Below are 23,400 nucleotides of genomic sequence, written 5' to 3'. Positions count from 1 at the left end.
TACCAGTCTTGCCGAAGCTGCTCATCTTGCTGTAACCGGTGCAGTGCATTTTTATCACTCTTGCTGCGTTTGCAGCCAACATCTGCACACCGACGTCGCTGTTTCACATTCATTTTCAACAAAATGCCAGTGAAGCTCGACTCAAATAAACCAGCGCGACGTACAGGACGAAGTGAAGATGACAGGCAGTGTTGTCTAAGAAGCAGTGTTTATTGCATATCAAGCGCAATATATAGGAAGAAGGATCTGCATAGAGAACATACAAACCCCAAATCTTCGCAATCCACTGTTTTTGGCAGGCTAATATGCATTTGATAAATAGCGCATTTCATTACAGTACAGAGATATAGAAGACATAAACACAAAAATCATCATATGTTGGTATATCTGAAAATCTTTGCTAATCTCACGGGCATGTTGATCTCTATAGCGACCTCAAAAGGTGCAGCTTTCAAGAATTGGTTCACAACCATATTTTTTTTACAATGTTCAGCCACTGCTGATTTCGTGAGTGGACTGGCTATTATCGATTTTATGATGGTAAAATGAACAGTTGTCAAACCAATCTAATCAGCCCTCAACCTATCATGGCAGTCATCCTCGGCATGAGGTGTCACAGAGGTTAAAGAAGTTAGCAGAGAAAAATAGGTGTAAAAGTGATGTTCAGCATTTGTGGTAAACTCTCAGCTCTTTGCTTTAGAGTAAACAAAAAAGGTTAAAAAGGCAGCAGCAGGAATGTGAAAAGAAGATTATACAAATATATAGTCAAAATAGAATGTGAAATACAGTAGAATCTCGGTAATACGAATCTCGCGGGGCCGTGTGAAATATTCGTATCACTCAAAATTCGTATCATCAAATCATACACAAAATCAAGAAAAATGAAATTTATTTATAGCAGCAAAAACTCCTAATAGTGGAACCCCATTGATACGTACCTCTGTGCTGTGTTTTCTCGGCTACTACGTCACGTTTTTGTAGTCCCGACCTAAATCATACATTGATTTCTATGCATTAAGTTCTCCTTGATACGTCGCCAATCTGTAATTTTCCTGCATCTTACGTTGCGTTTGAATGTGGCGGTCACATAAATTTAGTGGTACAGCCAGCTTGTATGTTGCGACAAGTGACCGACGTGTGGTAACAAGTGACCGGCACGTTGCCGATACGGCACAACCGCACGGGCGCCGTGTCACATGGCCATATATATATCTTGAAGGCGATCTGCGACGTGTGCTAAGTGTGTGGCCGCGCGGGCCTAATCTTCAAAACGATCTGCGATGTTGACAAAGTACCCCTAGTGCCGTATAGCTTAGTATGCACTGTGTTTTCGACGTTTACTTTGCTCTGAAGCGAGAGACAGCGCGAAGGTCAATTCGCTCACTGCTGCTGCCGCGCCTTTTTTTACTCGAGCGTTTCGACAGCGAGCTCCTGCGGTCATCGAGCGAGATGGGTTCGTGTTTACGTGTGCGTACGTGATACCGTGCTTGTTAATTTAGTTAATAAGTAAATGTTTACAGGGTTATATGGCCTATAAAACTACTATTCTTACTTCGTACAGCTGTCTACTAATTTGCTATCGCAGTCGATGCTTCACCTTTCGGGCAAAACTGCAACTTTCTTTTTTTTTTTGGGGGGGGGGGGGTGGTTCCTTGAAAAACGTATCAACAGGGTTCTACTAACCGTGTGCATTTTTTTCATGCCCAAATCGTCAACGGTTGCCCTCTGGAAGGTGTAAAAGTGGACGCACGTGATCTCGCGAATGTTTGCACATGCCACTGAACGTCTCAGCACATTGAGTGCAGGGAGTGCTTTTGCCGTCGGGGCTGCTGCCGCAATCCTCGTCTTCTTTCTCGCTGGTCAAAGCATCAGCTAGGCTGTGATGTTGTCCGGTCCGCTCGACGTGCGGACAGTGTGACGTAGCCGGTTGCTTGGCGACTATAGATCCCGCCCAGATCCTACTGCGCTGGCTTGTCTGTGTCGGTTGCTCCGCTGGCTCGGTCGCCGCTGCCGTTGCTCACACATTCCACGGCAACGCGTTCGTAACAGCCGATGTTTCTCGTATTAAGAGGAGTGTATTTCGGCTGGGGAATGTTACGCATTTGTATCACTCTGAAATTCGTACCAGCCGTAATCGTATCGCCGGGGTCTTACTGTATATGTACAATGGCAGTAGATACACAATCCTCCAAAGAAATACAACCATGAGAACTTTCTAGACTGCTGCATTGAGGCTGTGTACAGAATACCATTCACAGTTACATAGGCGGCCTGTGTAAACAAAAGGCTGGGATAGCACAAACACGGCTTAACAAAAGGAAGAACATGTAACCTAGTGTTTCACTGCAATGGCTGCAGCTGTAAGCGTCAGTTTGAAGAGGGAAATAAATGTGCTGGATCGCCACGACGATTAGAGAACGCTCTAAAGTTCTGAGGCCCATGTCACATTTTAGAGACAGTGAGAAACAGTATAGCAAAACTGTGAATCACGAAAGTAACTTTTCATTTGGTAAATCAACTGTCACTTGTCCAGGAAAGCAAGTGACACTTAAAGCGCAACGATAGGATGAGCGCAGTTGGCGATCGGCGAAATCTGATACGCGGGTCAAGTGCGTCGGCTTTTATACATGTCTCATCGGAGGTTCCAGCATAATCGCTGGTGCCTGTGTGCCTTCAGAAAGTACTACACAATTCGCATAGTGCATAGTCAGATTACACAAGATTCGGTGACAACAGACACAACAGATAGAATCAACTGTAACCTTTGATTAAGTTCCAAATCATGCAGGCGTGTCTTGCGCTGAGTGGTAACAGTAAGTTGTTGACAGGTGAAACGCAGTCCTCGAGAACAGGATAAATAAATACACGTGTCAATGCCCCTGTTAAAAAGCATTGTCCCAAAGCTACAAACACGGGAGCAAAAAAAGTAAAGCACATGTAGTAAAGAATATAACAAACAAACAAGGAAGCAAAGTCTTAGAGGTAGAAGAGCTTATGGCGATTAAGCTGCTGCGAACTACCGATGCTGTAATTGTGACAAAGACTTCTAACACTGAAAGCAGCTTTGTTTCGGCATGTCTGCCTCATCGATTGCTGGATGTGATCAAGTATTTGTATCATATCCATCGCGTGATGAAGACCATGATACCATGATCGCTCCCTCCAAACAAAGTTGGACAGCCGGTCACCGAAAGTGACTGAAAGTTACATCATATGACACTATTGAAGTTCTGGCGCAGAGGTTCGCTCCTGTGTTTTAGATGGAGAAGGATATAGCATGCGCACAATTCAGGAAGCGTGATTCGGTAAAGGGCCACTTGCAAAATATTGAATGCCCTCGTCCGTATGCCCTCTTACGCCTGAACCACTCTGGAAGACTTGGTTGGGAAACGCTTATCTCCGCTGTTACCTTGGCTGCAACCAGTCTCATGTTTCTCTTTGTTCCAGCGCCTTCCTTCTTATTTTTTTCTGTGTCAAGTGATGATTAAAGGAAACGTCAGTTCTTTTTCCGTTCACGAAAAAAGCATAAACAGCGAATTTTTATTGACCATTTGCAAAAATCCAAGTTTGCTGTCTTGCCCGACTGTTTGGCGTTTTCTGACCAAGAACTTACCGTACTTACTCGAATCTAATGCACACATTTTTTCCAATAAAACAGGTCCAAAAATTGCGTGTGCGTTAGAATCAAGTGCTACCCTAAGCCTGCATTACCATATAGCCGTCGGCATTTCTAGATGGCCTTCTCGCACGCGCTTCAAGCCTAGCTACACTCTAACCTGCTTGCCATACCTTCCTCCATGTGCAGCAGTAAGTGTGCTTAGGCATTAGTCTACCGTCGGTCTTCCCGTTTTCTGCGTCTGCTCTATCAGCCTGAAATGCCGAGTTCATCATGATGCCACATTTGAAAGGAAAGTGATCATGTGTGTGGAGACGGACGGAAATCGGGCTGCATCACGGGCGTTCGGAGAATCCGAAACTTGCGTGCGAGACTAGAGCAAGCAGAGGATTTTCGACAGCAAAGCAACGCGGAAGGGTTTCAGTGGACTGAAGCAGGACGTATTCTGCGATGATCCACTTCAGCGATACGATTGCCTTGGCCCTATCTTGAAAGCGATGTGCGACAGGGGGAGTCCGCCGCGCGCGTTGTTTTCGCCACTTATAGGTCGTGTTGAAGCGAGAGGTATTGCTAACACGAAGGTCAATTCGCTCGCCGCGCTTCGTCACTTCAGAGTCCAGCGTTTTGACAGCGAGTTTCCGTGGTCAACGAGCGAGATGTATTCATGTTTGCTTGCACGCGCGACACCGTGCTTGTTAATTTATTTAGTAAGCGAATGTTTGCAAGTTTATACGGCCGATAAAACTGCTATCCTTACTTCGTGTAACGGTCTACTAATGTGCTATCACAATCGATGCTACGCCTTTTGTGTGAAACTGCGACGTTTTTATTCACCTTTAGTGCATCGGGAGTAAATATTTGTTTTTCCAAATGAGAGAAAGTTGTATTTCTGTCTGAAAGCATGATGTGCGCGAAACTATACAGGACGTTTTTTTTTTTTTGTCACGGGAAATGGGTGCGCGTTAGAATCGAGTAAATACGGTACTTTCTTCCATAGACTCTTTTCCTCCCTCTTAAGTGCGGTCCCTGATGGGAAGAAGCATGAGCTCAAAGGATTTAGAATTTCTGGGAAAACTTGTTGTCCTCGTGGTTTCCGACCTTGCACCTAGCCGTCGAGAGGGAACGTATTGTTGCCATTTAAGAGCCCTTGCTACCATCGAAATCTACAAAAACGAGCAATGGGGTTTGTAGGGGTAAAAGCAAAGCTGTTCAATGTTAACAATACATTGTTCGGCTACTTTGTGGACGGGAATATTGTGGTAGGAAAATACATTCTCTCGAGCATTGTCAGAATATATCTGCAAATCGTTGGCAACAATGGGTTCGTAAATGCTGCTGTATATATAAATGTTTCGAAAAACGAACGGTGCTATAAACAAGACTAAACAATAACAGACAGGACCGTGCTCCGTCTTGTTTTTGCTTAATCCCATTTTTAGCACTGTTCGTTTTCCAAGTCAAGTACAAGCTAGCTCATCAACATACTGTATAGACTCATGTAAGGGCTGCACTTTTTTTCACAATTTTGACGAGGTGCAGCCATTACACAGGACCGAACCTTTTTGTCAAAATTGTGCAAATCCCGGATCCCCGAATGTACCATTGCATCAGAGGTCAACGCGCAGCTCTCACCTTCTAGTAGTGGCACGTGGAAGTATGCAGCACGCTAGCACATGACGTCGGAGCGCCGAATGAGATCGCTTCTCCGTTGGAAATTTTAGTAGCGACACCCAAAAGCTACTGCGGCATTGCATTTGCCGCTAACCCACGCCTGTGAGTGTGAAAAGTCCGCAAGCGCGGCCTGAATTGCTTGTGCAATCTGCGATGCAGGCCCAGGTTCGTGAAGTCACGTGAAGCTATGACAGGCTGCCGATATGCAAAGACACGGGCGCAAAGACCGTGACTAGGGTGCCCAGATGTTTTAACGTGACAGTGTTAGAGCGCAGGCTCGAAGAAAAACCCGTCTGTGTCAAAATTAGAGAGAAATTGACGTTTTTTTACTTTAATAATTTCAGGGAAAAGCTTCATTAAAGTGGGTTTGGTAGCCATTAATTTCGTGAATTCGGGTTGATGACAATAGTGAACACTATGGGTACCTACTGGGGAATGTAAATTGCTTCATTAGATTGGGAACTTGCTAAAATCAGATTTGATTCGATCGAATTCTAACTGTGTATATATATATATATATAGAAAGAGGTTGAAGGAGTGGGAGGAGTGGCAGTGGCCATGGAGAACCCTCACCTCGACATAAATTTCTGGCTATGCCACTGGATGTATCAAGCTGTTCTTAGCCGTATACACTCTGGCTTCTCGATATTATACATTGTGAAGGGGTGCCAGACACTGCATGCATATTCAAAGATGCTGCTATGTGTACCATGTGCAGTATAACCCAGTTTCATAAAATCACTGTAACAGGTGCACTGTCGTAAATTTTACTTTGCTGTGCAACATACCATAACTAGCTCAGAAAAAAAAATAACCACCATTAACTCTTTCTCTACCATGGTGAAAATAGGTGTTTTTTGTATGTTACAGCAGATGGTTTTTCTGAAGGAACTACTCCACTCAATATTTAATGTAATAACATAAACAGAAAGCAAAATGAATGCACTTTTCATGCATAGAAGTTTTATTAACGAGATGTATGTCATAAAAACATATAAATTGTTAAAATCACGATTGTGCGATAAAATTTAACAAAGTTTGTAAAGACACGCTTGTGTCTACTTAGAAAAATATGTTACGAAGATTATGAAATATGCAAAATGTATTGCTGCCTGTAGGCACTATCTCCGAAAAAATCAAAATTTTTCATTAAACAGGTATTTCGCTACAAAAATTTAACTGCAAGCACTACAGTTGGGTGTGCCGGGCTGCGGCCGCCGATGTTCTGGGCTGGTTTGCGCCGTCGTTGCTTTCAAACTCAGAGTCAAATGAAAACTCAGCATCCTCTGACTCGCTACTATTCGATGTATCGATAAGATCATCCCCAGAGGCAGCGGCACCGTGATATCTGCGATCTCCCAAAGCGCGCGGACCGTTTCCAGAACCGGACATTTTTGCGTTCTGTTTTGACGATCGCGAAACGTTGGAGCGCGTTTAAAAATTACCGCATTGCGAGAAAAAAAAAGAACTGCTTAGAAAACTAAAATATAGTTCTCCTCCTTCATGTCCGATAGCGCAGTATGCCCGTGAGTGGCACGGAAGGTCTCGAAAGCGGCGTTTCAAACCATTCATATAGGGCTAACCTTGCCCAATGCGTGCGGTACGGAAAGAGTTAAACCACAAGCTAGTTGTAATAATGTAGCTTGCTCAAATTCAAATGCAATTGGAAACTACATTTTGTATACATAGCAATATTTGTGGGGCTGATAACTATGCTTAGTGATTCTGTTCATTGATAACATGTTGTTGCCTTCTTTCTCTCTCTAGGTGTGTGTCACGGTGCACGGAGGACGATATGCTCTAGCCCCCACCGTCTGCCATCTTTAGATTATGTGACGTTACTTTTTGTTAGTGGGTGAATCCTGTAAACGTTCCTGCATCTTTCTGGCTGATTCCTTCACATGTGGGTTTTATGGTACACAATATGCTTTTTTTTTCTGTTAGCTCGTGCATGTGTTCCCTCTAGGTTCTAGCACGTTCGCTTATTTCTTAGAATTCTGTTGTTTCGAATTTCAGAAGTGAGAAATCGCCGTCCGATTTTCCGGACATTTTGCTATGACCGCAGGCCCGGAACTGCATTAATAGAAGCCACCACTGCCGCCTAGCTGCCTCGAACAGGCGCTCTCGCACGCAGATCCAGTGGCAGCCATAGCCACCGCCGCGGATACGCTAGGCATAGCTACTTCAATGTTCGCTACCAAGCTTCTTGCTGTTCGGTGCCGTGTTTTTCATTGAAAAAATTGCTGCTGTTAGCAGTGGTGCCTACTCCACATTTGTAATCCTTGCCAGTGGCTTCAAAGCTCGGAAAACACGATGCGCTCCATAATGCCGGTTCCCGAAAGTCAGCTTCGCCTCAACACAGCAGTGTTATGCGGTGAAGCATACGCAAAGTATTGTGGTGAAGCATATCGTAACGTACATCGAAGAGGAGTCTTGAAAAAAATAGACGCTTCTCTTTAATGGCGGGCCAGAAGAAGAATGAGCAGGTTACGCGCTTCATCGTCTTTCATGGCGCCGACCTTTGCGCGCGCTGTCCCGCGGTGCGGAAGCCCCACCACTGTGTAAACTGCCCCCCATGCGAAAAGCGACCGTCTCGGTCGCGTCAAAAGTCCTGTCAGCGAAGTTGACGGCAAGAAATGAAGCTTCTAAGGTGCATCGGGACGTTCACGTATGCGCATGGTTTGGTTTCATGCGCACTACATGAACAACTTCAGCGCGGGGACGACGACGGAGTGAATCGGGGTCAGAACTGCAGGGGACGACTTCGTAGGTTACGTCACTGAGGCGGTGTGTAACCTTGTAGGGACCAAAATACCGGCGGAGCAACTTTTCCGAAAATCCACGGTGACGGATGCGCGTCCAGACCCACATGCAGTTGCCAGTATTGTAATGGACGTCGCGACGACTCTGGTTGTATCGAAGAGCGTCGGTATGCTGTTGGCTCTGGATACGATGCCGAGCAAGCTGGCGTGCTGCTTCGGCATTTTGAATGAACTCTTCCACATGTTCGCTGGTTGGGCTATTATAAGCCACAGGTAGCATGGCCTCAAGTGTTGACATGACGTGGCGCCCGTATACAAGTTCAAACGGCGTAAACTGTGTGGTCTCCTGCACAGCAGTGTTATAGGCGAATGTGACATAGGGAAAAATCTCGTCCCACGTCTTGTGCTGCACGTCGATATACATGGAAAGCATATCAGCCAGCGTTCTGTTCAGTCGTTCCGTTAATCCATTTGTTTGAGGATGATACACATTGCTCTTGCGGTGAGAGCTATGCGTCAGTTGGAGAATGTCCTGCATAAGTTCGGCTGTAAATGCCATACCGCGATCGGTGATGAGAACAGACGGTGCACCGTGTCGTATGACGATGTGCCGGACGAAGAACTTGGCCACTTCATATGAGTTTGCTTGCGGAATAGCTTCCGTTTCGGCGTGCCGGGTTAAGTAGTCGATAGCGATGACTATCCATCTGTTGCGCGAAGAGGTCACTGGAAATGGACCAAGTAGATCCATTCCTATTTGTTGGAACGGTGCTTGAGGAGGGTCCACAGGGTGTAGAAAGCTGGCCGGTTTAACTGAAGGTTTCTTGGCGGTGCTGACAATTGCGGCAGGTCTTCATGTACCGTTGCACAGAAGAAAAAAGCCGGGGCCAGTAATACTTCTGTCGTATCCTTGATAATGTCTTGGCGAATCCCAGGTGTCCCGCGCATGGCTCATCATGGCAGACTTGCAAAATGTCTTGGCATAATGCCGACGGCACGACAAGGAGGTACGTATTTGGACCGCTTCCGCAGTTTTTCCTGTAAAGGACGTTGTCGTGCAAAGAGTACGATGATAAGCCGCGAACGAGCGAGCGAGGTAAAACAGTTTCAACTCCTTTAAGGTGCTCGATCAGTGGCAGCAGCTCAGGGTCAGCGCACTGGTGCTCAGCCATTTTTACGGTGTCGACAACGCCGACAAATGGCAAGTCATGGTCAGGGTCCGATGATGTCGTAGGGAGTGGTGTGCGTGACAAACAGTCAGCGTCGCTGTGCTTCCTTCCAGATCGGTAGACAACGGTAACGTCGTACTCTTGTAAGTGCAGGCTCCAGCGGGCTAGTCTGCCTGAAGAATCCTTGAGGTTGGCAAGCCAGCAGAGGGCATGGTGATCGCTGACAGCCTTAAAGGGTCTACCGTACAAGTAGGGTCGGAACTTACTAATTGCCCACACAACCGCTAAGCATTCTTTTAGGTGGTTGAGTAGTTTTTCTCAGCCTTGGTGAGACTGCGGCTTGCATAAGCAATAGTACGTTCCGCACCATCTTGCCACTGCACAAGAACTGCACCGAGACCCACATTGCTGGTCAGTAAGGATTTCTGTGTCTGCGTTTTCGTCGAAATGAGCAAGTTTTGTGGCAGTTTCCAAACGCTGGCGTAATTCATTGAAGAACTGCTGCTGCTTGTCCGCCCAAAGGAAAGGCACATTGTCGCTTGTAAGCCATGTCAGAGGCTCAGCAATTCTCGAGAATCCCTCGACGAAGCGTCTATAATAGGCGCACAAACCAAGGAAGCGTTGGACAGCCTTCTTGTCTGTTGGTGGTGAAAACTCGGCGACGGCAGCTAACTTATCGGGGTCTGGTCGGACGCCTTTAGGACCAACAACATGGCCAAGAAATTTGAGCTCTTGGAACCTGAAGTAGCATTTTTCAGGCTTGATGGTGAGGTCGTCAGTACAGATCGCAGCGAGGACGCTCTCAAGTCGTGCGAGATGTTCGTCAAACGTGCTCGAAAACACGACGACGACGTCCAAGTATACGAGGCAGGTTTGCCATTTCAGTTGAGCAAGCACGGTATCCATCATCTGCTGAAAGGTGGCAGGTGCGGAATAGAGACCGAAGGGGAGAACTTTGAACTCATAAAGCCCGTCAGGTGTCACAAACGCTGTTTTTTCATGATCCTGTTCATCAATTTCGATTTGCCAATACCCGGATTTGAGATCCAACGAAGAAAAAAACTTGGCATGTTGTAGACGATCCAATGCGTCGTCGATGCGTGGCAATGGATAAACATCGCGCTTGTTGACACGGTTCAACTTTCTGCAATCTACACAGAAACGTAGTGTGTTGTCTTTCTTTCTGACTAACACTACAGGGGAGGCCCACGGGCTTGTGGACGGCTGGATCACGTCTTGGAGCATCTCTTTCGCCTGCTGCTTGATCGCTTCCCTTTCCACTGGAGACACTCTGTAAGGATGCTGGCGAACAGGACGTGCGGATTCGTCCGTAATAATGCGGTGCTTTTTGATGGACGTGCGCCGTACTTTGGACAACGTTAAAAAACACTCGGCAAATTCATTCACGAGACTGAGTAGACGGTCTTTCTGATGGTCTGGCAGAGCAGCGTTAACGTGAATCCGTTCTTTTAGGCTGGGTAACTCAGATTGTTGAGACGATGCGATTTCCAATGTGCCAATGTCAGTAACATCAATGATTTCGCGAAGAAATGCGATTGTCGTTCCTCGTGGTACATGCCGATACTTGTTGCTAAAGTTTGTTAGGAACATGGCTGAACATCTGTTTCGCACCTGAAGAAGCCCTCTGGCTATGCAAATGTGGTGGCGCTCAAGAAGCAGGGGGATGTTTGCCTCAGCAATTCCTTCGGCGTTGTCCTCCATGTCGCATCGGACAAGGGTAAGCACGCTTCTCTTGGGTGGCAACGTGACGTGATCGTCGGCAACGTGAAGCGCGATGTCACGGTCGTTGTCATTACTGTTCGCTATGGCTTGTGTAGTAGCAAAGCTGACTCTAGACTCTTGCAGGTCGATGATGGCACCGTTTGCCTGAAGGAAATCCATGCCGAGTATAAGGTCCTTTGAACATTCAGGAAGAATGACGAAGTCGCCGATGTATGTGAAGGCGCGAATGTTGACTCGTGCCGTGCACTGGCCCATTGGAGTTATGAGGTGCCCTCCTGCAGTACGAATCTGAGTTCCGGCCCATTGCGTTGAAACTTTGTTCAGTATACGCGCTAGATTCTGGCTCATAACAGACATGTCTGCACCCGTGTCGATCAATGCCGTGACTTCGTGGTCATCTGTGGTAACTGGTACGTCGCAAGATACTGACACCGAACTGCACTGATTTCTCTGTGTCTCAATTGCGTCATATCTCGGTCGTCGTAGTGGAGGATCTTCAGTGTTCGCAACGTCAGCGACCTCACCACCGCAGGTCGCTGGACTCAGTTTTCCCGGGAAGCAGGGCTGGGTGAGCGATGCCTTGTTGCACTCGGCATGAAGAGGTGGCTGGAAGACCTGTGTCAGGCGGGTGACGGTGACCGGGTGTCACGGAATCGTGGGGCAAACAAGGTCCTGGCGTCCGCGAGGTAGGCTTCAATCTCCAGGGGGCGTTCGCCGTTGCGCGGGCACGGTGCATTCAGTGAAAATCCACGGAGCCCAGCTCGGCGGTAAGGACACGCCCTGTAGAGGTGATCGGCTTAACCAGAATGAAAACACAAGGGCCTCCGGTCTGCAGTGCGCCATACGTCGCTCTTGCGGGGTTGTCGTGCTTCAGCCATGAATGGCGTGCGGCGAGGCCTGAAGTCGCCAGTTGCCTGTTCCACGGTGCGCACACCATGAAAGTCCGAGACGTCGCTCATACCGTGAAAAGTCGGGGACAACGAACTTCGCGCTACTTCCGCATACGACATGTGAGGCTGTGGCTGCTGTGTCTCGGGCTGTGCTGTCTCGCTTCGCTCTGGGACTTGGACTGCCTGCCTGATTTCCTCCCGGATGACCTCAGCCAGAGCGAGTCACGGTACCGATGCCAGAGCCACCTGAAGCTTTTGGAGCTCTTCTTGAACAACAAGCCTATTGAGCTCCCGCAAGGCGTCGGTATTGTCAAAAGGTCTAGCGAGAGGGTCACACGATAGGGTCGACACGTCGCGGTTGTACAGCCTTGTTCGCTGCTGCAGTGCCTTTTCCATTGATATGGCTTCCGCGAGAAACTCTGCAACGGTCTTTGGTGGGTTGCGTATTAGGCCACTGAATAACTCTTGCTTGACACCGCGCATCAAGTGCCTGAGCTTCTTTTCTTCCGGCATGGACGGATCCTCTTGTCGGAAAAGTTGGCACATATCTTCGACAAACATTGCGATGCTTTCGTTCGACCGCTGTACTCTCGTCTGAATTGCAGATTCAGCTCACTCCTTGTGATCGGGGCTGGCATATATGATTAGCTGCCGTCGGAATTCGTCCCATGTTGATAAGACCGCCTCACAGTTCTAAACCATGTCCACGCATAGTCCTCGAGGGCAAAGTAGGAATTGCGTGGCTTGTGCTCCGGAGTCCAGCCGTTGAATTCTGCGACACGCCCAAAGTGATCGAGCCAGTCCTCAACATCCTCGAAGGTGTCCCCATGGAAGGATTTGGGGATTAGCGGCTGGTTAAGGACGACCTCGATCGGTGCGGCTGAGGAAGAAGATGGAACTGATGTACTCATTCTTTTGACTCGGTTGGGTAGAGGCTCGTACTCAGGTGGCAGTCCTTGAAGTCGACGGCTTGTCTGTACGTGAACAGGAGTCAGCTCAACCGGACTTCGTACTGGGCTTGTAGACGGGGTTCGATCTGGAAACGGTAGCATGTACCCCGCACCTCCACCAGAAAAATGTAACGTAGATCGAAGAGGAGTCTTGAAAAAAATAGACGCTTCTCTTTAATGGCGGGCCAGAAGAAGAACGAGCAGGTTACGCGCTTCATCGTCTTTCATGGCGCCGACATTTGCGCGCGCCGTCCCGCGGTACGGAAGCCCCACCACTGTGTCAATATTATGAATAGAAAGGGGCAGTTGTAGATGAGTGGTTCAGCATCGTGTCAGACCGCTGACGCTGTGGCAGCCTGTACTGCCTTAATTCTAAGTGTTTGTGGAGTGCGTTTGAGCGACTTTGCAGAACGAGTGAAGCCGCCTGGACTTGCTATCTGCCATCGTCCACGTCCCTGCCTGCTGTTTCGGCCTCAAATTGCAGGGGAGGCCCCTCCCTGTTGAGGGAGGCCCACCATCATATACTCCCACGAGGATGCGTCAGTGCGAGGTTCATCGTGCCGGCACGCGCACCTGCTTCGAGAAAGTCCTGACCCGCTGTTCCCGAGTGGACATCGCGACGCGCATCTTGAGGGCAAGCCATCTTCAGCCCCTGTCATCGTCAACCACTGTGACAGCTGCCATATCTGGGCGGCCGCCACACAGAACTGATCAACGTGGATTCTGCAATTTGCTGCCAGAGTTTACCATTGCATCTGCCCGGATACTTTGTCAATGCCGTTGTTCCAGCGATTTCTCCGCCGTAGGGCAACATTTAAGGGTGGAGGGATGTGGGAATCCTCAGGTCCCATGACCGCCGCATGCGCAGCGAACGTCGCGTCAGGCGCATGCACCCAAGGAGAGTTGGGAGAGGGGAAACTTTCCTTCTGCAGGCGGTGCACGGGAATTGCAAGCGCTATCAGCGCCACCGGGTGGGTCACGTGAGATCCCGCTGACATCGTCCAGGGCTCTTTGGTCCCCAGCAAGCGGCGGTGGCAGAAGTCTCCGCCGCCGCTCCCGTATTCCCGCACGTGGTTAGTCAACCGCATTCTTGCCACGGCAAACGCCGCACGCCCGTATTCCCCAGTTGGTAAGTTGGAAGCCCTTCTTTACCTAGTGTATTATTCTCTTCCAGGGAACCCTCAGCGATGTCAACTATAGCTAGCTGGCCTGCTCGAAGTGTTAGTTGCAGTCGTAATAAATGTCTGTACACGTGGTTGTCGTCTATTGTTTCCTCGAGCTTGTAGCGGACCGCGGTGGATGCGCAGGCATGCGCCAACCGCGGGGCTCGGTGTGCCGAGGCAGAGACCCGATGGCATTCCCCCCATATCCCAACAACCGGCAAAAATTTCGAAATCAGCAGAATTTTGAGATAAGCAAATTCACAAAAATATATGCCCGTGGCTGTGCATAAACCACATGGAGCCTTTCGAAGTAGGCGTAAGCAGCCGCTAAATTTTTTGCAAAAGCTCAATATGGCGGGAGCGGTATTTTTGGTAGATAACTTTTGGGAGATGTTCTGGGACTCGGCACCCAAAATGTCGGGTGTCTACGGGGCAACAGCGATCTGTCGGGCATCTACGGCCAACAGTGTGCGTATCCCCCAAAATAAATCGACCGGGATTACAACCCCAGTGCCGCGATTTTGTAGGCGTACCTTTCACTTGCATATATGCCACTCTATTCATCCACCGTTCTTGGCTGGCTTATCGCATTGATAATACATATAGCAGAGTGTCGCTACACCACTGACGAAGTGAGATAAGAAACAACATCAGAAAGGGCTACAAAATGATGGACCTGAACTTCTTAAGAAACTGCCAAAACCATACTGTCACGTAGTAGTGACGCTGAAGAAAACAGTCGTAAAACTGTGTACGACGAAACTGGTTGTTTATTGGGCTAACCTGTGCCCACAAAAGCAAGGTACACTCAAAGCACAACGATAACGGCGAACACAGTCGGCGATCGTAGAAAATCTGACCAGCAGCGAAACGCGTCGGCTTTTATACCTGAGTCATCGAAGGTTCCAGATTAATCCCTGATGCCCGCGTGTCTTCCAGAAAGTTCTAGACAATTCGCGTCGCTCATACAGTCAGATTACATGAGTGTCGGTGACCACAGACGAAGGATAGAAGCATCGATAACGTTCGAGAAGCTTCCGATGCAGGCGCGTCCTGCGCCGAGCGATAACGTTTAACACTTGTTAGCCGGTGGAAAGCGGTCACCGGTGAAACATAAACATGTATACGTGTCAATACAAAACGTTTGGCGCACCTGTACCACGAATGTGAGCATGCATGTTACAGAGGTATTGCACTTTTGTCACTGATCGCATCATAGACTACATGATGTTATTTTTAGCACTCTTTGACCATCATTGGCTCTTGTGTCATAAAACATCATTTATCATCATCAGCAGTGTGCAATGTTGTAGTATCGCAGTTCTCTCCTTGAACTATAACTTGACATTACGTTCATCTATGAACACACTGTCCCTTTAATCATTACTGTCGTTGTCATGGTGCACAAGACAACTGAAAGTAATTGTCCTTCATTTGTAAGCTTCTCAGTTGATCGTATGTTCATTGGCCATCCATATTACATGATTTTGCTATGCCTGTAAATAAGCCATGTAAAAATTTTCGACAGAATTCCCATCTCACGATGACTGTTGGCATTAATGCAATTAGAATTGAAGCAACGTAATGATCACAGTGTAACGTAGCGACACCTCGTATTGCTGAAGACGGCTTTATTTAGAAGCGATTGTGGTCATTCTGAAAGTTTCATTGCTTTAGCTATATGGTGACATATACTGTCTCCTGGATCGGCCCTCTTTGCTATGAAAGTCGCTCGCTAGTATCAGCCATGACCATCATGGCATTACAATGACCCTATGATGACATAGTGATGACAAAGGAGTGATGTCAATGAAACGAATTAGTGGCGATCTCCAGAACTAAGTGTGATGCTTGCACTGAGATGAGCCAGCTCTTGCACTGCAAGACAACATTTCTGGTTTAGCTGAAGCCTTTGCCAAGGTAGCATGATGTTCTTCAGGTTACATCATTTATGAATACATTTGTTAAGGTCATTACATGTTTTCTGCTTAGAAAAACAAAATGTGTCATATTGAAACAGCTCAAGTTTTGAAAACTTACACGAACAATGTTGCAGCAGCATCTGGCCATTGAGCTTGGTTGTCTGTTTAGATTTGAGGCAGAGATGAGTACATTGTGAGTAGAACCCGTTTAAGAAAAACACTAACAGGCGCAATGTCAGCGTGCATATGCTGCACACACAAATATTAATTCGCTGTGTGTTATACAGCAAATAACCATTAAGTCATGAACTAGTTGCAATCAGGTTTCTTGCTCAAAATTAATGTGCAGTTCAAAACTGCATTGCATGTAACAATGCTTGTGGGGCTGGCAACTAAGCTTGAGGTTCTGTTCATTGTTGATAACACTTTGTTGCCCTCTTTCTAGGTGCTTGTCACTGGTGGACGAAGTGCGTCATGTTGTGACCCCCACCGTCTACCATCTTGATAATATGCAATGTTATTTTTTAGAAGAGCTATGAATTGGGCTAGTTGGTGTGCATTAATTTTTTCTTGCTCTAAGTACAGTGGGATGCCACAGGGATGAAACGGACACTGGATATGAAGCGGACACGAAGTGACACACGGGAGCGCAAACTACCAACTGGTTTATTGTCAGATCATTATACAGTATTTAAAGCACACAGCGCCATATTGCGACTGCGTGAACTATGATTACAGCAGAAACACTCGGATCACGTACGCACGTTTCTGCGTGTGTATTCTGTGTGTGTATGCATTCTTTGCGTAGGTGATTTCGGCTTTTGTTAGCATGATTGAAGGCATGCGCAGTTGTCTTTTTCTTCTTCTATTTCTAAAGCCTCTCGTATTTCCCTAGTTATTTTGTCTTTAGCGACGACTGTCGTCTTGTCAAAGTAAGCTGTACATTTGCACGTTCTACAATGCATGGCGAGATTGCTGGAAGCGGCTACTTGTTCGCATGGGTACCGATGTTCTCTGAGCCTGTCGTTCAGACAGCGTCCCGTCTGGCCCACGTATACCTTACCGCATTTTAGCGGAATCTTGTACACGATGTTATTTTCACAGGTTACGTATTTTTGTGTGTGTGTTACGCTACATGGTCCTTGCGCTTTTTTGTTCTCTGAATTCACTTTCTTGCAAAGCCCTCTTAACTTGATCGGTGCTGAAAATAGCACTTTTACGTCGTGCCTTTCTGCCACCTTTTTAGGCAGTGTGAGAGGTTGTGAACGTGAGGGACAATAACAACTCGCTTATGTTTGTACTTGTTATTCCTGTCTCGCATTTTCGGCCGGGTGATTTGCGTAATCATTTGCTCTCCAATTTGCACGATCATGTTGTCGGGGTATCCACTTTTCTTTAGTCTGTTAATCTGTGTGCTGAGGCTATCTGCGACTGCGTGAATGCAGGACTTCTTAATTGCCTGTTCGATAGCCGATTTAGCTATTCCTCTTTTTATAACCTTTGAATGGCTCAAGTCGTAGCGCAAGATTTGTTTTTCGCCTCTCGTTTTATATGACCAACATGTGTGACCTTGTGTTAGGCTTATTTTAAGGTCCAGAAACTGTATTCTCGAGTCTTTTGGTAGTTGTTCGTGCGAGAAAGAGAGGCCGCTGTGTGCCTCTTGGAACATGTTTAACACACTCTTGACAGTCGTAGCACAAAGTCTGCTGTATTCGGTGCATACAAGATAATCATCTACATGTCTGAAAGAACGTGTTACACTAGTGTCCTTGAGCGTTTCTGTCAGTCGTCTGTTACCAGCCGCAAGAAATAAATCGGACAACACAGGGGCTAAGCACGACCCTATGGCGATTCCTTCTTTCTGGGCGAAAATTTCCCCTTCATAAAAGCGGAATTTAGGTGCGTTCTCAGGAGGTATAAAAAAGTTGTCGCAGTTTCACCTGAAAGGCGAAGCATCAATTGCGATAGCAAATTTGTAGAGAGCTATACGGAGTAATGATAGTAGATTTATCAGCTGTTTAAACTTGGACATGCAGCAGCACTGGCAACACGCAGAACTGTTGTCGACGCCGTCGGCGTTTTGCCCGCGTTCGCACAAAATGCGTGCGGCATTGGTGACTGTTGCCGGAGCCTCTGATATAAATAGGCACTTGGTGCCGCAGCTAAACGTCGCTGCTTCTCTTCCCTCCCCCTCCCCCCACAGCCTTTCGTGCGTCGGAAGAAGGCGCGTTTGCTCTACATATATGGTGATTGTAGAGGAGGAAAGAGACGCCTACTTCTGCAGCCCTTAAGGGAGCACGGCGCAGAACGCGCGTTTGTTCTCCGCCGTGGGTTCCCTCCCCGTGAAAGCGCGCGTCCCTCGTGCCCTTTCACTCGCACATACAGCGTTCGGCGGCGCACGGCGACGATTTCATCTCCATTGACGTCATACGGAACCTCATGGCGACGGCAACGGCGACGGCAGAAATCTGCTTTGGAGTGTCCATATAATTGCTATCGCAATAAAAATTGACCAGAGAACATTTGCAAACGTCTTGAAATTTTGCCCAACCATATAAGTCGACACAATCTTCGACTGTCTTCACTGCGTTATTCTTCGGTATGTTGTAATACACTTCTGTGACATCGATTGAAAAACACTGTATTGGCGGGGACTTTTCCAGGAAATCAAGGACTTGCTGCGAGTTATTTATTTTGAACGGGTCGTCGACCGGTAGAGCAGAGAGACAGGTTTTTAGATAGCGAGGGCCCGTTGCCAGCTTCCTTTATCTTCAACTATTGTTCTGAACGGGTGGCCCTCCTTATGGGTCTTGACCGAGAAGAATGGCCGAAGAGTCAATGTGTTGCATTCTTTGAGGTTCTTTGCTAGTTTGGCGAGTCCCATGTCATAACATTCTTTCTCTGTCCTTTTCTTTAGCTGCCCTATTTTCTTGCTTTCTACATTGCTCTTCTTGGAGTTTTTCAAGATAGCTTGCATTCCTAAGGTTTTGTAGTCTTTGGCATTCAGTACTCTGAAGGCGCTTGTTTTGTTCGAAAGTAGGAGCTTGAGGTTTTCGTTTTTAAAAAACGTTACGACCTTTCTGGTGCCGATCATTCTTTGGTCACGAAAGTCCTTCTTTTCCCCTGCTTTTGCCGCTTCCTGTGTACACGTGCCATTTTCTTGCTCTGGGGCCCTGTCCGCGACGCTTCGCACAATTCCTAAGTACTCTGTGTGTGTCACTTTCGGTTGCACTGCATATTTCGGTCCTTTCCGTAGAACCTGCAGGACTTGCTGAGGAAGATCTTGCTTTGTGAGGTTGATCACACTATTTTCCTCGGCCGTACTACATTTTTTCTCCTTCCTGGGTAGAGCTATGGAGCATGATTTCCACATCACTTCCGCTCTTTCTTCAGCTAGATCCTATAAATACCTTTTCATCGTTCTTGTATGCCGAGGATCCAGCGCTGATTCACAGACGGCGACGATGTGGTGCCTAAAAACGTATTTGCCTCCACATTTCTGCTCGAAGAATCTTGCACAGGCGCCTTAACGTCTTCTCAGATGGTGCCATTTTTTCAAAAAGCTGAGACAATACTGGGGTGGATAACCCATTCGAAAGTGCGTAGGTGAGGATCCGTGTTCTGAGTCTTGCTTCTGCAATGTTTTGGACGAGATAGTCTACCCGCTGAAAACCCGGGATGTTATTAACGTTGAAGCCCAATGTACACGAAATAACATTTAGAAGAGCTCTAAATTTGGCTAGTTGGTGTGCATTAATTTTTTCTTGCGCTAAGTACAGTAGGACGCCACAGGGATGAAACGGAGACTGGATATGAAGCGGACACGAAGTGACACACGGGAGCACAAACTACCAACTGGTTTATTGTCACATCATTATACAGTATTTAAAGCACACAGTGCCATATTGCGACTGCGTGAACTATGATTACAACGGAAACACTCGGATCACGTACGCACGTTTCTGGTTGTTATGATTCTAACAGTGCATTCTGTGTTTGTATGCATTCTTTGCGTAGGTGATTTTGGCTTTTGTTAGCATGATTGAAGGCGTGCTCACGCATCTGTCTTTTTCTTCTTCTATTTCTAAAGCCTCTCGTATTTCCTTAGTTATTTTGTCTTTTTCTTTAGCGACTACTGTCGTCTTGTCAAAGTAAGCGCAAGGACAAAAAAGCGCAAGGACCATGTAGCGTAACACACGCACTAAAATATGTAACCTGTGAAAATAACGTCGTGTACAAGATTCCGCTAAAATGCGGTAAGGTATACGTGGGCCAGACGGGACGCTGTCTGAACGACAGGCTCAGAGAACATCGGTACGCATGCGAACAAGTAGCCGCTTCCAGCAATCTCGCCATGCATTGTAGAACGTGCAAATGTACAGCTTACTTTGACAAGACGACAGTCGTCGCTAAAGAAAAAGACAAAATAACTAGGGAAATACGAGAGGCTTTAGAAATAGAAGAAGAAAAAGACAACTGCGCACAGCCTTCAATCATGCTAACAAAAGCCTAAATCACCTATGCAAAGAATGCATACACACACAGAATGCACTGTTAGAATCATAACAACCAGAAACGTGCGTACGTGATCCGAGTGTTTCTGCTGTAATCATAGTTCACGCAGTCGCAATATGGCGCTGTGTGCTTTAAATACTGTATAATGATCTGACAATAAACCAGTTGGTAGTTTGCGCTTCCGTGTGTCACTTCGTGTCCGCTTCATATCCAGTGTCCGTTTCATCCCTGTGGCGTCCTACTGTACTTAGCGCAAGAAAAAAATTAATGTTATTTTTTATTCGTGCTGTACATTGTAACGTTTTCTGCATCTTTGTTACTGGTCCCTTCCGTAGCGTTTTTTTTTAATTATTATTTTGTTTCAGGCTTTTCATTATGTTTGATTTAAGCATTCCTTTATAGTAGTAATTGAGTACTCAATGTTGACTATGATTTCAGTTCATTAAGTCTGTTTCAGTGCAAAAATAGCAGTGTTTAGTGAATGTTTGTGCGTTCTTAATTTTTGTTGATAGTTTCATCCTTGCACTTGTAGTTTGTAGTCTTTCGGTATCATTAGCATCTTATTGTGTTTGGTACCCAAAGAGAAGTTGAGCGATCACACTTGAAAGTTCACTTGTCACAAACAATAGCATGTTATAAAACTGCATGAAAGAAACGAGATCACTGAAAATTGCGCTGTGATCCTGCTAGGTGATCTTTAATTCTGTTTTTTAAATATTTTTTTACAGTTTGTCTTCCTTGGCACTCTTCAAAGAATCATCCCTGTTTCTGCATCTGCGGTGAAGCATTAATTGTAGATTCAAGAAAGTGTTTATTCTACGTTCTGTTGTACAGGATATTGCATGTTTTGATATTGCTTTTTTATGAAACATGTTTTATATATATATATATCAGAAAAATGTGTGTACATAAAGTATATTTATTGTTGAGAAGACTGCAAAGCGCTTTTATGCTAACTGGTACCGTTTTTTTCTCCGTAGATTGCCTTTCCTGTTTTGGTGTTGCGATTTCACATTTTATTGCATTTGTTGGTGCAAAACAGCCTTTTTCTTGCACAGCAGTCAGTGAGACAGGGTTTTTCATACTTTGTGGTTTTCATTATTGCCGTCTTGCATAATCTGTGTGGTTTCCATTTTTGTACACACATGCAAGTGCTTGGCTCTTTGCTGCTCATCAGCAACCAAAGTACTGCAATGTTTTTATTTGCGTGCTCGTTTTGTGCACGGCTTGTCTTGAGTTAAACTAGTTCCTGTGCAGCAAAACAGTATATCTGGGTCAGCCTCCTTGTGAAGTTAGCATCATTGTTTTCTTCATTCCGCGCTTTTTATCTATGAGTGTGATAAGGTTACTCACATCTTTTATGCTTAACAAAACAAAGTACAGTGTAGACCGCTTATAACGTAAGTCGCCGGAGTCGCGAATATCCGCACTATGAGCGGTACCGCACTATAACCAAAGCAACAATTTTCAAGGCCCGCACATATGCAAAACATGTGCACCGAGCCGCCACGCCTACGCGACAGTCGAGGAATGCGGCTGGAACGCTTGCATTCAATTTACAGTTGAATCTCGTTGATTCGAACCAAATCGCGCAGCGGCGCCTCTGACCGGCATTGCTCTAGCACCGCCTTAGAGTAAAAGTTTAGGAGAGACCCTTCAATGTCGTGCGCGAACAACACAAAAAAAGAAATAAATAAAAAAAACGTGGCGGAAATTTCACCCTCTCTCAAATGGCAAGGTCGCCGATTCTGCATTGCGCCGGAACATGCGTGTACATGCCGACGTCTCAGCCACGCTACTGTAGCCACGTGTAGAAAATGGCAGTGAACCCTTCTTTCTCCTTTATGCTTCCTCTACTTTCTAGTAATGTGTTGACCTTGCACGCTGCGGCTACGGCGCAGAGGGAAGCAGCGGCGCTGTCCCAGGCCGGCCAACGAAACTGCCCACGCCGGCAAACGCCCGCTTCCCGATAGCGGCAGAAAACAAAACTTCTGGGAGCTGGCGCCTGGCCCGGCTGGAACGGCGGTGCCTGCACGGCGGCGGGCGCGCACGGTGACAGTCGAAAGTGAGGGAGCTACGAGGGAGGGCGAGGGGAGCCACCGAAGCAGCATAGTTGCCGAGGTGAAATCCGCTTCCCTGCCGCCCTCCTCCCTCACATTCCACAGTCTCCGCGTGCGCCCTTCGCCGTGCCGTGCCGGCGCCACTCGCTCCCTGAAATTTCGTTTACTCCCTTATCGTGAAGTGAGCGTTGGCCGGCGTTGGCAGTTTCATGGCCCTCACTCGCATTGCGCGCCGTGATATTTTACGACTCGCACTCAAGATTCTGGTTTCAGCCTCACTGGCTGTTCATTCGCACCACGTGCCCTTCTCCTCCACTTCGTCTCTCTTCCTCGAGCACTCCTTGGGGCGCCCGTTTGAGGGGAGCGTTCGCCGTCTCCGCTGACTTCCGCACTCCCAGGCAGCCGCACTGTAACCGGTATTTCGTTTCCCGCAACTGCACTGTAAGCGATACGTGTATACATCTAGTGCTATGGGAAAATTAATGGGAATCTGAAAAGACCGCACTATATCCGGTCCTGCACTATAAGCAGTTACGTTATAAGTGGTCTATACTGTATAACACAATAATATAGCCCAAATAAATAGTGTGAATGAGAGCATTGCTGGAACAATATCTAGACCACAGTATGCAGTTTTAATGAACGTTGGCATGTTTTTGAAACGTTTTTGATGTCAAGCAGAGGTGTGTACTATTTACTGTAGAACTTTGTTGTATTGTGTTTAATAGCTGCCATGTTATGTGCATATTCTGCCAAGAAAAATTTCATTTTGCAGATTGTTGTGGCAGTAATGATGGAGATAATAAATACCTGCCAATAAACCAACACCATAGTGGTAATAATGTAGCACACTCGATCAAAAGTAACCGGTTTCAGTTCAAAGTTGTATCGTGCTAGCATTCTCTCATCAGCAGAGGAACCACATACGGTGTTGCATCT

General features: G+C 46.8%; 1 long non-coding RNA gene across 1 annotated transcript in view; it reads left to right on the top strand.

Moving 5' to 3' along the window:
- Window positions 1-15,102: 15,102 nt before the first annotated feature.
- LOC125939980 (uncharacterized) overlaps window positions 15,103-23,400 on the top strand; it is a 34,042-nt gene continuing 25,744 nt past the window's right edge. Inside the window, exon 1 of the long non-coding RNA XR_007463220.1 lies at window positions 15,103-15,151. This is a non-coding gene — a long non-coding RNA (uncharacterized LOC125939980). The remainder of the gene's footprint in view (window positions 15,152-23,400) is intronic.

This window comes from Dermacentor silvarum, chromosome 9 (genome assembly GCF_013339745.2).
Source record: "Dermacentor silvarum isolate Dsil-2018 chromosome 9, BIME_Dsil_1.4, whole genome shotgun sequence".
Classification (NCBI taxonomy): domain Eukaryota; kingdom Metazoa; phylum Arthropoda; class Arachnida; order Ixodida; family Ixodidae; genus Dermacentor; species Dermacentor silvarum.
This window is presented reverse-complemented; position numbering and strand designations above follow the sequence as displayed.